The following is a 16,038-nucleotide window of genomic DNA, read 5'->3' as shown; positions in this document are numbered from 1 at the left end:
GGAGTGTCAAGCAAAAACATGACTTCATTTGAGCAGATGTTTGTCTTCACAGTTCTGAAAAGTGACAGTGTGAACTATTCCATGAAAGCCCATTGAGCACACTTGGAGTTTATGCAGGTGAAGCCACAGCACTTTATAGTGTTTCTCAATTAATTCAATCAGTAGAAACAAGATACAATCTAGGTCACTATGAGAGGGAACCATTCCTTTCTTTTCTAGCTCAAAGAGGGAAGCACAGGAAAGAATGTCACTTGATCAAAAATTTCTTCTTGCATAAATGTAGCACGTATTTTAGTTAGGTAATTTAGCTAGTATCTCATTACCTAGAATAGAATAATTTCCTATCATGGTTTCAAGCAAGCAAAATCATAGAAAAATGTTTGCAAATTTAATTAGGATGCGATTCCAGAAGACCCCACGAGGAGGCACTTTAGTGTCTCATTTCATTAAGGAGCTTATAGAAATTCCTGTTTTATAATCTATTTTCAGGACTTGGTAATATTTTTTTTTCTTTTTTGTGTATTTTCTTTTCTTTTTTCCTTTTTGTAGCACTGGGGTTGGAATTCAGGGCCTTTTACAGGAATTGGTGATTTTGAAAAGTTTGATTTTGTGATTTTTTTCTCAAAACATGTATTCCCATTTCAATGTTTAAGTCACTGTAATTCATCTGAAACATGTGTGTCCCATCCAAAATTAGATAAGTTGTTGGTATTTTATACTTTCTGTCCTTTTTCAAGAGAAAAATGAATCCGGAGGTATTTTCCCCAGGGTTCTTGATGGTACCTGAATTCCATGGCTCTGGTGTAATCCGCAGGAACATAAAACAGATTTTTCCGTCCCCTGAGCCTGCATTGGCCCTGTGGGAGAAGGCCCAGGATTCCTCTGAGCGCAATCAAGTCTCGGCCAGCTGATCTGAGGGCAGGTCTGAGGGAAGCCCCAATCTTCTAAGTGGATTAGATTTATTTCTAGTTGAGGGAAACCAATTCTCTTTCCTCTAAGGAAAATATAACACAAAACAAGGGATGAATTTGAGATATAAGCTGCTTTAAGTACATTTTCCAGCTGTCTGATCTGCTATTCATCCTCTCATTCACTGTCAGGATTTCTAAAGTTTTGATGTTTAAAATATTCAAGTGTCCCTTTTTCTTAAGAGGAAGAAATGGGAATTTTAGTATTGCAATAATATCAAGCTCACATTACACAGTGTCTTGTTTTATTTTATTTTATTTTTTTCTGTTTTAAATGTGTTAGTTTTGTAGAACATGGTGCTTTTTATTGAGAAAATAAAGCAGAGTATAGCTATAAATCTTACAGCAAGTGTAAGGGCAAATGTTTTGTGGCACTTTCAGTTACCGCTTAAGTTCAGGGTTTGTCTGGTTTATAGGCACTAACCATCTCTATTACTAGGCAATACATCACAGGGCAGTTACCTGGTTTTGTTTTTTGTTGTTGTTATTTTTATTTTTATTTTTATTTTTTTGGTTGTTGTTTTCAATTTGAAGGTGAGTGAGGTCCTTTTGCTGAATTATCTATTTTATCTCTATCAGAGTTTGACATCCAATTGCTGAATAGACAGAAAACCAACCAAGCAAACATTGTAGCAATAAGCAATAATGAATCATATGTGTTACCCTATTGTTGAAAGTACTCTGTTAAATAAGTTGTGATTTGACAGACTGTTTTGTAACATGTAGCAATATATTAAAGTAGTTTTCTCTCAGTGGCGGCATGTTATGAAGTCTCTCTTTGATGTGTGTTTACATTAAGTGTGTGCTTTCACAAACTGTGATTGCTAAAGGTAAGTTCGCTTTAAAATCTAATCAACACAATTATCAATATTAATAAGTCCACTCTCGACAACCCAGTCTGCAGAAAGACTGGATGGAGATGAAGCACTGCGGGAAATACTCTTTCTAGTCTAAAATCAAAGCCAACATCCTGGGGACCCAGCATTCAGAGACCTGATAATCCCGTGAGGATGACTCTGCAGGAGGCAGAGAGGAGGGCACCAGCCCTTTGCTGCAGATTCGAGGCACTGAGGGGCAGAGGGTGGGGTTGCTCCACACTGCGGCTCCTGAGGGAGGGCAGGGTCCTGGTTCCAGCGTCCTCCTGCAGGACGTGCTCACCAGGCATGCCAGGTGTCCGTGCACTGACCCAGAAGCCACGGGGCCAGCCCAGAGCATGACCTCCCTCTGCAGTAAGCAGTCTGCACAAAGTGGCAGCGAGCTACTTTCTGAGGACTCAGAAGACACTGAAGACTCAGTGGTGTGGGGAACAGGCAGAGTCCTGAGCTCTGGGACAGACCCAGCACCAGAGGGACAGTGTCTGGTATCACACGACTTTCCAAGGCAGTGCAGGGCTTGTCCCCAGCACCCTGACTCCTTCGAAGGATCCAGCTGGCCCTGCCCTGTATGCCTCTGGCTTATGAGGAGATCATGTCTCCTCCTCCTAGTCTGCTCTCCCACCTCTCGGAGCCTGGGGCTCTGCCCCCTGGCCCTAGTGTCCACCCTGGCTCCTCCTGACGTGGACATGGCCCTCCTGAGACCTGCACCATTCTCCTAACCACCCCAGCACATGAACTCTAGTCATAAACACTCCCAACTTCAGGGTTGGCGTTGCCCTCTGCTGTCCCCACCTTGACACCTGCCAATCCTCCCCAGAGGATGGGGTCAGATCCAGGATCCCAAGGGCAGGGAAGGAGACTCTGGGGAAGCCTGTGTCTTTCATCACGGTGCCTGGGCCCTTGACAGTCACAGTTTAGGGCACAGTGCTGCATCAAGTGTGTGAATATGGTCCCTTCAGGGCACGATGAAAGACACAGAAACCCTCACACGTGCACAGCGTAGTACAGCAGGTGCTTCACACGCCATTCAGATGCACCGGATATGTCAGAAAGATTTTGATGCTATCTTTTATGATTCCAAAAACTACATATTTGGGGAGTATTTGAAAAACACAGTAAAGCAAAATGAAGAAAATAAAAATCACCCATAATTGCTTCACCTAGTGGTAGCTGCTAATCTAGCTCAAGCTGTTCCAGTTGTGTATATTGTTTAACAGAGCTGAGTTCATACAGTCACTTTATTTCTGCATCATGTCTTCCAAAGGTTTTAAAGGCAATTAGTCTTTGTACTTTAATGTGAACCGTCTATTCTTACCAATTCACACTGACAGATGAGAAGACATGACAGCATCCAAAAAACCACAGTTATTTAGAAAGCAGTGAGTGGATTTGCACCCTTGTTCTGCAAATTCACTTGTGTGTGTGTGTGTGTGTGTGTGTAAAATTTATGGTTTGAGTTGTGAATGTCCCCCAAATTCCTTATGCGGAACACTCGGTGACCAGCCAGACATGCGTTGGAGGTGGTGGAACCATTAGGAAGAATGGCCTTGTGGAAGAAAGTCTGGTTGTTGTGTGATACTGGGACCCTGGCCTCTTCTCTCCCCTCCATGGTTGCCAGGAGGTGGGTAGCTTTCCTCCACCATGGTGTGCTGCCTCACCACAGCCCCCAAAGCAACCAGGCCAAGTGACCATGTATTGAACCTCTGAAACCATGAGCCAAAATAAATCCTTTCTCCTTTTTTGTTGCTTACCCCGGGTATTTTGTCACAGAGACAGAAAGTTGACAAGCACACACACATTCACATATGTGTATCTATATGTACACACATATACACATGCATACACACACACACATATATTATGCACATACACACTTAGATATGTATGCCCACAAAGCTTCTCTGTGCAGCTCGTTCCTGGAGGATCTGGGAAACTGCCCAAAAGCTATTTGTCATTCAGGGCCAGCTCAACTTGTCCATGAAACTCCCTCAGCAACACTCTGAATGGATCAACCTCTCAGCTCTTCCTTGGACTTTAACTGGCTTTCAGAGAAAATCGTCCTCACAAGTCTGTTGTTGCTGGGGTGTCAGAGGACCCGGCGTGCTCTTGTGGTAGATGCCTCTTCTGTCTCCCACACCACATTTTCTAGGAAGCCTCCTGGACCCAGGCACCCAGTGCCGGCTGTGCTGAAGCCACCCCTGCTAGTCAGCTCAGGCCGCCCCCACAAAACGTTGGGTGCCTGGAGATGCGAGGCCAAGGTGCAGTGGACTCACCCTGATGTGAGCTCCTCCTGGCTGGCGGGAGACCTTCCCTCTGTGCCTCCCTGTCCTGCACCCCCACAGCCACAGCCTGTCAGATATGAAGCCACCTTAGGGCTTCGCTTGACCTTCTTACCTCCAGGGACCCTCTCTCCAACACAGGCACAGTGGGGGCCAGCTGCCGGGGGGGGGCTCGGTTCAGCCCTTTGCATTAAGCGTGGTGGGTGTGAGGTGCCTCAGGTGGGGGCAGCTCTGCACTAATGGCCCTACAGGGCCATCTGCACGGCTCAGCTGGATGGAATAGAGAACACTGCCCAGTATGCCTGGGTCCCAGGCTTTCACTAGTCCCCTCAGCGACTGCAAGAAGCCTGAAGCCCCCCATTACTACTGAACTTGGAACCCCCTCCTGCCCCCCACCTTGCCCATAACATTCAGAGCGTTTAGAGAAGTGTCAGTCATCGACTCCCATTAAACTGCCGTGGGGATTGTTCCCCGACCCTCCCAGGAACAGGCTGGGTGGGGGAGAGAAGGGGACGAAGGCAACGTTGAGTCCCTGTGAACTATTTGCCTTTTCTAACCTGGCAACACCTGCAGGGTCCTTTGAACTTAAAAGTTCATCCCAGGAACAGTTTGGTTTGACCAGACCTGGACTGGACACCATAGAAGATGCCAGTGATGAGGAATCAGGGGTTTGCCGTTAAGGAATTCCCAAATGTTGGGACAAGAATCAGGCAGGGGACAGTGCGTGAGGGGGTGCAGTCACACGGAGGGGATGGGGCTTCAGGGCTGCTGACTGTGGTGGAGAACGGTTCCCCCCGTCTGTGTGCGTAAGGGAGTGATGTCGGTTCTCAGCCTTCATGTCATCAGCTGCAAAATGAAGCCATATCACAAAGAGTGAGGGCTGAGGGACCGGCACACAGTCAGGCTGCCTGAAGCTCCTGGCTGCCCGTGGCTCAACCTCGAGATTGTTTTACTTTACTATGATTTGAAAGAGGTCTGCACTCAGTAGGAGCCAGACTTCGAATTTTGAATCTCTATCCTTTCCGGGCTCTGGATATGGGTCCCCCCTCTTCTGATGCTGAGCCGAAGCTCCCGGAGACCCGGGCTCAGGAGGGAGTGTGGACAGCTCAGTGCGCTGTGCTGCTGAGCTGAGTCATCAGCAGGTGTGGCCTCACGCGCCTTCCCTGCGTGCTCAGCTCTGCCCAGGATGGGTTTATCAGAGGGTAAGGGGCAGAGCACCTGCAAGTGGTGACCAGCAGCCACTGGTGAGATGACCCTGGGTGAGCCCCATTCCTCCTAGTCTGAGATCCTCTAGGATGAAATGTAAAACCTCATGCCACAGCTCAACGTCCTGATGCAAATTGATGTGAGCAAGAGGAGGACTCTTGAGCCTGGGGTGACATTTAGACCACATGCCACAGGAGAGGACCATCTTGCTGAATGTCCTCACTTAGTAAGCACCTGTGATGTGAAAATCATCAGGACATCCTGACTTGCTCAGGGGTCCAGAGTTAGTGAAGAGGAGGCTTCTATAAACTACTACATAAACTAGGATGTTGGGTGGCGGGAGAAGCAGGAACACAGTGCTCACCAAAAGATGTGGTGTGGGAGAAGGAGCTGAGGGAGATGCACGAGGACATCTCCCCACGTGGGGTGAACTGAGGGCAGGAGAGGGAGGGTGTGTTCTCTAACACTGCGCTCAGGTTGATGGGGAAGGTGAACGTGGCGTTACCCTGAGAAGGTGACCGAGCGTCCAGGGCACAGGATGGGCAGAGGGCAGAAGACCTCAAGGAGCCATGGCCATGTCAGGGTCAGTCCCAAAACGAGGTTTGAAGCACTGGAGACCTTTGCAGGCTGACCCAGGTGGGAAGCACGTGGCGTGCGTCTGTGTTCCCGCGGTCTCGTTGGCAGCCGGCAGGAGCAGTGGTGGTGTGGTGTGTGGAGAGAGATTTATGTTTTATCTGCATTTTATGGAGATTGAATAATCAGTTTCTAGGAACACTTACAATCACAACAGAATAAAAGTTAAGTAAGAACACACACCAAGATATTTCTTAGAAACGAGCAGCAATAAAGCAAAGCAATCTCTAGTGGCCCTGGGAGCAAGTTTTAGGGCAGAAGGGGCTCCACAGCCCTGGCCCATCCGTGCTCCCACCATGCCCAGAACTTGGCCTTCGAAGGTAGCATCACCCTGCAGCTTCTGGCCCAGCCCTCCTGCCATGCTTATCTAGGTGGAAAACCCCTGGTCTGAGCAAGACACAGGTTCTGCCACTGGAACGTGTTTTATGGCTCCCCTTTGCAATCTTCCTGCAATGGATCCCACTCCCTGTCTTGTTGTCTCAGCTTGGTTTCCTGGGAGACAGTCAGAGGCAGGACTGACCACAAGGAGCAGCTCTCTGAATGGTGCCTCCAGAGGAGAGAAGGCAGCAGAGCACTAGGTCCCCTGCTGAAACACTACCTCCAGGGCCGGAAGGGCCCCCGCCTTGTCCCAAGACAAGCAAGCAGGGCAGACTGACCCTGCATGCGACAGCTACTGGAAGCAGCGCCTTCCTCTGGCAGAGAATGCTTCCCAGCAAGGGAGCCTTCAGCGTCCCATGCCCTAGCAGCTGGGGAGGACAGCACCCCAGTTCTTTCCATGGGGGGTTCTCCACAGGTACTACAGCCTCCACTGCTCCTGTGTGCATCTCACCAAATCCCGTGAGTGGTGGGACACCAAGTCTGTCTCCCCTGTGACTCTTTGAACCTCTAGGGAAGTACCACAGGTGGCAGCGTCCTCCCGGAATGCACTCCATTCCCCTTGCTGGCAGGGACCCCGGCCTGGGTTCCTTAGCGTGACTTACTTTTGTCTATCTGATGCTTGGATTCCTTCCAGGTTCACGTCTTGTCCTGGTTCTTGACTCCCTGCCTCAAATGGGCTTTGACATCCTGGACTGCCTGACTTGTTGTACTTACCTGGAACTGTCCTTTACTTCTTTGTAAAGATACAAGTGCCTCTGAATGATTGCTGCTCAAAACCAGCCCCCAATGGACTTGTTAGACGGTTTAAGCTGGACTGTGCTGCAGTATCAAGCCCTCAAGTTGTCAAATGCAGGTTTAAGTTGTCCTGGGAAATGTCCTACCAAGGGCAGCCCAGCGACCCAGGCCAATTTCATTTGGTGGAGCCACCATCTCAGTATGAAGTCCTAGGTCACTGCGATGGGGTCAGGCCAGTCAGTGAGTCTCGAAGGTCTACTCCCCACTACAACCAGAAGCCAACTCTGCCCACAGTCCAGGGAACAACATGATTCACGTGCTCCTGTCTAACTGCAAGACAGGGGGGCATCTGGAGAAGCACCTGGGTATTTAGGGAGTATTAAATATCTGCCCACAACTGAATCTACCTACTGTTGAATGTCATTTAATTATTCCTTCAGAATTGCGAAAGCCTTCAGAAACGTTGTCAAGCCACAAGGGCCATATTCTATTGATTGCTACAGAAAAGCAGTGTAATAAAAAGTGAAAGGATCGATGAATCAGCCAAGAGCCACAGCGAACGTCACACGGATGCCGCTGGCTGGAAGCAGATCTGGAAGGCCTCGGGCTCCACGTGTAAAACACCAAGAGTTGGAAAATTTGCTCTCTGGCCCTTTGGGGTTCTAAATGTCCCCTAGAATCTGTGGCATTTATATCCATGGCAGGCAGGACTTATTTGCTTCCTTTCATGCACGTTTACTAAATACCTGGAACTTGTCCTACCTGTGGCAAATGCAGTGCTCTGCTCATCTCAGAAGACCACGTCTTTACTCCCTGGGAGAACAGCAGGGAAAACTGGCTTTGTTTTATTGACATATCAAACTTTTCATTTACTATCTCTTATTTTACCGCCTTTGAATGGCATCTGCTTTTATTATGAGCCTCATTCTCTGTGCTGTGGCCATACATGAGTATCTCCCAGGTGTCTGCATTAGTTGGCTGGAGCAGTTGGTGGCTTAAACAACAGACATTTATTGTCTCATGGTTCTGGAGGGCTGTTAGTAAGTTAGCCAGGGCTCTCCAGAGAGACAGAATCGATGCAAGAATCTATCTACCTACCTATCCATCCAAATATCTCAGCTCATGTGATTATGGAGGCCAAGGAGTCCTATGATCTACCATCTACAAGCAGGAAACACTGGGAAGCTGGTGGTGAAGTCCAGTCTGAGGCCAAACACCTGGGCATCTAGGATGGGATGTGGGGTAGGTGGCACCAGACACACTGGAGGAAGAACTGGAGTCTGAAGGTCCAAGAACCAGGAACTCTGGGGTCAGAGGCAGGAGAAGATGAATGTTCAGGCTCAAGCTGACCCTCCAGCCTCTATGTTCTTTTGGGTGGTTCACATTGGGGAGGTGGCTTCTGGACTCAGTCCATTGGTTCCAATGTTACTCTTCCAGGAACACTTTGAAAGGCACACCCACAAAGAATGCTTCACAGCCCTGTGGGCAGCCCAGGGCCCAGTCAGGCTGACACACAATGGTAGGTAGTCCCAGGGTCTGCAAGTCTGAGCTCAGGTTCATCAGGGTTGGCTCCTCCCTAGCACCTGAGAGACAACCTGTTTCTTCCAGATCTCTCCCCTGCTTCTGGGGGTTCCCTGGTCTTTGTTGGTGCCTCTTGACTTGTGCAGTGACCCCAGTGCCTGACTTCCTCTTCTCTTGTGGTTCACCCCATGCGTGTGTCTGTGTCCACATTTCCTCTTTTCATAAGGACACATGTCCTACTGGCTTAAACCCCCCCCCCCCCCCAACACACACTCTGATATCGCCTGGTCTGCAACAACTCTGTTTTCAAAAGGGTTTGCCTTCTGAGTTACTGGAGGTCAGAACTTCAACCTAACATTGTTAGGGGTAAGTTCAGTCTGTAACTGTGTTGTCATTAAACAATAGGAGGAATAAATGCCCTGCTAGCTGTACTCTCTTCTTCAAGTTTTTCTGATGCCACTTGAAGAGAATGTCTCTACACCCTGTCCTATGTGGCTGTGACACACACTGATGTCAAGGTGAAGAAAGGGGAGGAGCCTGGAGTAGAGGAAGATGGTGTGCATAGGGAAACTTTCCCAAGGAGCCCAGAGAAGGCAGGGACTTCCTGTCCCTGGGCATTGCCCTGGGAGGCTGTGCTGCCCACCTGGAGCTGTGCACCTGCTTCTGAGTAGATGAGCAGCCACAGATGGGCTGAGGACAAGAGCATCCATCCCCTCTTCTCACCACCACCCACCTCCCCAGATTCCTGTGTGTCCCTAAGGAGAGAGTCTGAACGGGCTCTAACATTGTATTTCCTACAACGCTTTAGAAACAGGAAATGTAATCTATGTTACAATTTAAAAAATCAAAACCATGTGAATTTTCTCTAATTATAGAATGTGATTACAAATTTACACAATTAAATTGTCTATTTTTACTTTTTAAAATGTGAGCCACGAATGTGCATCTTGAGTTTCCCTCAATTTTGTGTCTAGACAAACATTTTCAAAATGGATTTCCATTTTTCCACCCTGTAGACCAATTTTGCATGCACTGATTCTCTGGGCAGCTTTCCTCCTGCACACACAAGGCCCACAGGAGGTTACCAAGAGGACTTGTTCAGTGAGTGAGTGACTGAGCCACATCACCACAGGCAGGGACACTTAACAATGGGCACTGGTCAGAAAATGCACATCTTCTGTTGCTGTCACAAAATATCTGAGATAAACAAGGAGGCAGGGTTTGTTGTGGTTCATGGTTTCAGAGAGCCACCTGTGGTGGCATTGTCCAGGTTTTTAGGTCTGTGGCAAGGCAGTGCATCATAGTAGAGGTGTGTGGTGGGGGACAGCAGTTCATCTCGAGGTGGTCAGGAAGCAAAGAAGGAGAGAGAAAGGGCCCAGATCCCAATATTTCCTTCTAGGGAACAAGCCTAGGGACCTCCTTCCTCCAACTAGGTCCCCCTCTTCCCAATGCACCATCAGCTGGGGGATCAAGCCTGCAGCACGGGAGCCTTGGGGGCACTGGAGATCCAAACGGTAACAGGTATTTTTTAAAACCTGGTCAGCATAACTTCCTTCTGGGAGACAGGTCAGTCATGGCCTGCACAAGGGTGGAAGACCAACCATAATGATAGGGATGACCTTAGAGTCATATTGCAAATAAGAACTGGGACAGTTGTTCAGAGGCTCCAAAAAGTCAGTTTTACTCATTATTCATTGAGCACTTATTATGCTTAAAGCACTGCAGGGAAATTCATGGAAAAACAACCACACCACTACCCTATAGACGCTCCTTCCTCTCTCCCTCCCTCCTTTCTTTCTTTCTTTCTTTCTTTCTTTCTTTCTTTCTTTCTTTCTTCCTTTCTTTCTTTCTTTCACAAGGGTTTGAACCCACTGCTTAACCACTGAGCCACATCCACAGACATTTAAAAATTTTTCTTATTATGAGGCAGCATCTCACTCAGTTGCTGAGGCTGAACTTAAACCTGCAATCCTCCTGCCTAAGCCACCCCAGTTGCTGCAATTACAGGTATTTACTACCATGCCCTGCTAAAACTCTTAATATCTAAGAATCAGAACATAAATACCCCAAACACGAAGGTGGCAGATGCCATAATCCACATAGAAATAAACTAACACTTGTATTCAGAGACCCAGGCATAAGGCAAGTGATGGTGAGCTTGGAAGACTTCTAGAGAAAATCACACCAGGGGTGCGTTTTGCAGCCTTCTGCCAATTGTGCTTTCTCTGCATCGCCCAGCGGCGATGGCATTAGCAGAGGCACGTGGAGCATGGGGTGAAATCACACACCACCACATGAGCACTTATTCTCAGCTGGGTGAGGGTGTGGCTTTGCACCCAGCCCACATGTCAGTCAGCAGTGCCCCCCAACCTGACTCCTATAACTCTGTGTGTTGCAGGGAAGTCTGCATCTCAACAGACTGCTTTATCCGCAAGCACCCTGCACAACTTCCGTTCCCTGTGCACTAGCATGCACCCCTGTCTTCTAGTCATTCATTCATAAGTAGTCCTCATTTCAGGACTTCTGGGGACCCTGCCTGGCTACATGAGGGATGAATGTATTTCCCTACAAACTCAGGCCATCAGCCAAAACAGTTTTCATCTTCTGGACAGAGGTTGGAGTAACAAAGTGCTGTTGTTAGAATTCTTCACATTGTGCACTTTTCTTGAATAATGACATTTCTACAAAGAATTTGACTGAAACGGAAGCATCAGAAGGCAAGTACTTGTTCTCATTTAACAGAAAACTTCTCAATGCAGATGAGACTGATTTGGAAGGTGGAGGTGGGGATAAAGCTATGAATGTAGCAGAGGAAGACAAATTATGCAGAGCTTCAAGACTGTTAAAAACCTTCTGCTTCAAATCTTGGGAGAAATGAGATGAACAGTAATTAAAGACTGTGGAGTCTCAGTTTGCCAGTAAAGTTATTTGACTTATTTAATCCCTCCCAGGAACTCTATGACATGCATAATATTGCCACCTGCACTTTCCAGATAAGAAAATGGAATCACAAAGCAGTTGAGTAACCTGCTTCAGGTCTGGTTAGTGGTGGTAGAGCTTGAATTCAGACCAGGAAGGGTGGGGGCATGATATCAAAGAAGGAAGATACTGAAGTAGGGTTTCTTTCTTTTTTTTAATACTCGTAGAGAAGAGTCTGCATTGTGTATTTCATGCACATCGGTGGGTTTCCTTCTTATATGCATGTCTGACATAATTTAGCGTCTACAGGGAGTGGTAAGAAGACTACTTAGGAATTCCACGTTCTGTGATAGATCCTAGATCCTAAAGACCCAGAAATCTTAAGAAACGAACTGCTCTACCTGCATCCCAGGTAGTCACAGCCTGCCTGGTCAGCAGGTTGCCCTCTCCGTCCCTGAACACGGCCAGGTAGTAGGGTGAAAATATGATTCTTGTTCGGTTGCCACAACAGACCACCAAACTGAGGTTCTGAGAAGTCCAGGGCCTTGCTCCCGTTGGTCTGGCCTGTGGCCAGCAGTACTTAACCCCAGGGCCCCAGATGCTCCGCACAGGTCTCCCTCTAGCACCTGGTTGGGAGCGGTAGGGTGGGTCACCCATTTCTTTCCTCTTTGCAGATATTTGTTCCCCCGGGGGCTGCAACCAGGCGGCCATCATTCTTGGGGTGACCCGGGCACTTTCACAGGGCTTGGGGCGGGGAGCCTGGCCCCGGGCGCGGCAGGGCGGCAGGGGGCGCTGGCGGGCGGGCCGGGCCGGGTCTCCGCGCGCCCTCGCTGTGTGCGCGCTCGCGCCCCCGCCGGCCGCCGCTCCCCGCGCGGGCTGCTCTCCGGGCCGAGGGCGGGGAAGAAATAAAGGGCGGCTGCTGTGCGGGCCGGCGGGCGGCGCGGGCGCGGAGGTGCGGACAGTGGGCATCGGCGCCCCGCCGCCGGTTTCGGGCGGAGCCGTCGGAGCCTCGCGCCACAGCGGAGCAGGAGCCCGGGCCGCGCGGGACCAGGTAGGTGACGCGCGCGTCCCTTTGTGTCGGCATCACTGGAGCCGGCCGCGGCGCGGGGAAGGCGGGACGCGGCTCTGCGGAGCCGGCCTCAGGGTTCGCGGTCGAGAAGGTCCCGCGGGTCCTGCCGGGCGTTCGGGTCGCGGCGGGGCAGGGTAGAGCAGCGGCGGCCTGGGCTGGGACCGGCCGGTTTCGGGCCGAGGGCACTCGCCCTGCCCTCTGTGGCCCGATCGGGATGGCGCCTGCGCCCCCGGCCCCGTGGCCAGTTTCGAAACCTCGTGCCCCGGGCGCCGCCTCCAGCCCAGCGGGGTGCGGGTCTGCATCGCTGCACCCGGGCGCTCCCGGCCAGGACCCGCGGGCTCGGGGTCGGGCTCGGGGTCGGGCTCGGGGTCGGGCTCGGCCAGCCACGGGGTCCTGGACCGGGCGAGCACTCCAGGAGCGGCCCGTGGCGCCCAAGGGCAGGTCCGGCCCAGGGCGGCGGGCGTCGCGCGTCCCCCGCGGAGCACACCCAGGCTCGGTGTCGCGGCTCTCGGCCACCCCGCCTACCCACTGCCTGCTTTTCCCGGTGACACCGCCGCCAGTCCTCCCTGCCTGCCCCCTCCCGCCTTCCCCGGTGGCAGGGACGCCCCGCTCGGCGGAGAAGTTCCCTGCAGGTCTGTCCCTCTCCGCCCCCCGCAGTATTCCCTGGTCACCCGCACCTTCCGATTTGGTTACTTGTGCGACCTGGAGGCGTCTTGTTCCTAGAGGAAGGAATGACTTCTTTTACCGAGTGATCTTCACAGGCGTGTGTCAGGCTGTTATCTCCAAAACTTTGTTCTCTCCCTTTTTGTTTCAGGTTAGGGGTGGTGCTCATTGAAATGCTGTCCCCACCTGCGTTGTGCAGGGTCAAAGGAGAGTTAGATAAGACCCCAGGGAAGCATCAGAGAGGGATCCCTCCTGCCCTCGGTGGGGAGCGGCCGGACCCCACACTGGAAGGAGACCTGACATCGGCCATTGGACAGTTTTTTCCTGGAGTGCGGCCTGGGAGATGGAATGAGCGCTGGTCCCATAGCATGAGGCAGGGCGAGAGCAGTCAGCAGATACAGTGTGTTGATAACTTGCCAGGCAGAGGGCAGGTGGTCTGGGCACCCTGGGAGCTGTGGCAGTCCTTAGAAGGGAGAGGGAAGGAGAGCAGGGACAGGGCCACGGGGGGAGGGCTCTTGGGGTTGAGGTGGGTAGGGTGAAGACGGTGGGAAGGGTCCCTTGGGAGGGAGATGCCTTACAGGTGCACGTGTGTGCCTGACCTTTCTCAGTGACCCCAAAGGAGACCAGAGACCTACTTATTTTGTCCTCTCCTACCGTGTGTTTCAGATCCAGGGCTGTGTACTTTTCTAGTGCCTTCCACAGTTTTATTTTTATTAGTCTTTAAGGAGTGCAAAAGAAATATGACTGGAGAGATCCACTGGAGACAAATCCTGAAGTTTTTGAATTCCAGGCCAAGCTTTGGGCTTGACTCTGTGGTGGTGGGAGCCATTGACGATTTCGGAGGAGAGTGGTTACTGTAGTGGGTTGGGAGCTCAGGCTGCCCTTTGTGGACCTGAGAGACACTCTGACTGGATGTGGCCTTCCACCTATAGTACTTGACAGAGTCCACATGGAGTGGGGTCCATTTGAGAAGATGGGTATACACAGTCCAGTTTGAATGGAATGGAGAATTTTCAGAATCAGCACAATTTGAGTTCTGCAGTTTGTGCTTTTAAAGATGCCCTAATTCTGATGTTGGTACCCCTCCCTGCAAGGGAACTATTGAAGGGCAAGCTGGGATGAATACTGCAATGCATGGGGGTTTTGGAAACCCAAGAGCCCTGACAGATGTATTTTATAAGCATATTCCAGTGCCCTTGGTTTACTAGCTTGTAATCCCTGTTTCCAGACCGTTCCTAGACTGCAGAACTTCTCTTGGGGATTTAGTGTGGCCTGGGACTTTGAAAGGCCCTCAGACACTCTTCGCCTGAGCGGCAGAGGTTTGCAGTCAGTGTCCTGCCAGCCTGGCAGATCAGGGCCAGAACTGTGAGCCACACTGCCCTGAGAAGTTGTTTTTCCCATTATGGTTCCAATTTGGCTTTGCAGCCTTCTTTTGTTCAACTCTCTCCTCCCTGCTGGGAGGATGCCTCCCTCTGCCACTGAGAGTCACAGAAGTAGGTAAGACCTTGCAGACCTGCTAGCTCAGCCCCCACTGTGACCAGGAGGAAGCAGCGCAGAGAGAGAGCAGGCAGCCCTGGGCACATGGGGCTGTGGTGGGTCTGTCTGGCCCAGCTGGGCCAGCTCTCCTGGTCTTTTCTCTCCCTCTGCTCTTGCAGCAGGCTGGGGTATGTTTGCTCCCTGGGGAACCTGGTGCTGTGAAACCTCTTAGGGATATTGAGCCTCAGATCTTGCCAGGGCATTTGACACCCTAATTTCCTGGGGTATGGTTGTCAGAGGCTGCCTGGAGATTGTGGGTGGAGTCGAGAGTGTTCTGAGATTGTCCTTGTGTCCTCTGGGTTCTTTTCTACCTTTGAGAGCCAAGAACTAGTCATTCGAGGCAATCCTTCCAGAGCCAGTCTAGCTAGTCCACATGAGTACCTTTTCTTAATTAGATGGAGAAATTAAATGGAGCAAGGGTTAACATGCCTGCGGGACACTGGGGCTGCACGACTTTCTGACCCAGCTGTCTGACCTTGGGCAAGTGTCTTTCCCTCCCTGGGAGGACCCCACTTTCGTTAGGAAAACATTGACATGTCGGCCTAAATGTTTTTCTAGAGTCAGAAATAAAAATGTGCTGGTTCAGTGGTATTTTCGAGGAAGACCAATATTTCAGGGCAACTCGCCATATGCAAGCATTTGTAAGAATTCTTGTAAGAAAAAGAGTATTTTAACTTTCATAAGGGTGGCTTTTCTCCAAGGTCATATGATTAGAAACAGGGCTTTAAGGCAGGCGGAGGAGTCTCCATCTTCTTTCCTTCCGTGACTCTACAGTCTGAGTTGGAATGTTCTTCCTGGCTGTTCTGTGGGATTAGGAGAAGGGCTTTCTCTGGGGAGCAAGTTACAAGCTGGATGCAGTGTTAGCAGGAACACTCAGTTCCTTGAGGGCCAGAGGAAGCCTGGCAACCAGTGTGTGTCATCTCCTGTGTGCTTGACCCTGGATAGAGAGGAGACAGACTTAATATTCATCACGTACTGGCTGTGCGCCAGGCCCCGCACATCCGTACATTGCCTGGACTCTCACCGTCCAGTCCCACTGTGCAGTTGTGTGTCCCTCCTGTTCAGCAGCCAGAGGACAGCAAAGCCTGGAGCAGAGACGTTGCCCGAGGTCTCACTCTTGGTAAACACTGAAGCCTGAGTTTGAACTCAGAGGCCTGCAGAAAATGATAGATGCTTTGACCTTAAGGATGCTCCTGTCTGGAGAGTGGAAGCAGAACCATTAACGGGTTACTTTAGCCGCAAGGTCAGGGCAGCAT

The 16,038-nt window shown here is 50.5% G+C and overlaps 1 protein-coding gene across 1 annotated transcript in view; it reads left to right on the top strand.

The window, feature by feature from the left end:
- The first annotated feature begins 11,969 nt into the window (after positions 1-11,969).
- Positions 11,970-16,038, top strand: part of RNF144A (ring finger protein 144A) — a 98,619-nt gene continuing 94,550 nt past the window's right edge. Inside the window, exon 1 of the mRNA XM_079111237.1 lies at positions 11,970-12,565. The gene's annotated coding sequence lies outside the window, so the exon portion shown is untranslated. The remainder of the gene's footprint in view (positions 12,566-16,038) is intronic.

The sequence above is a fragment of the Sciurus vulgaris genome, assembly GCF_902686455.1.
Source record: "Sciurus vulgaris genome assembly, chromosome: 14".
NCBI classification, from domain to species: Eukaryota; Metazoa; Chordata; class Mammalia; order Rodentia; family Sciuridae; genus Sciurus; species Sciurus vulgaris.
The sequence above is the reverse complement of the archived record's forward strand: the minus strand, read 5'-3'. Positions and strand labels throughout refer to the sequence as shown.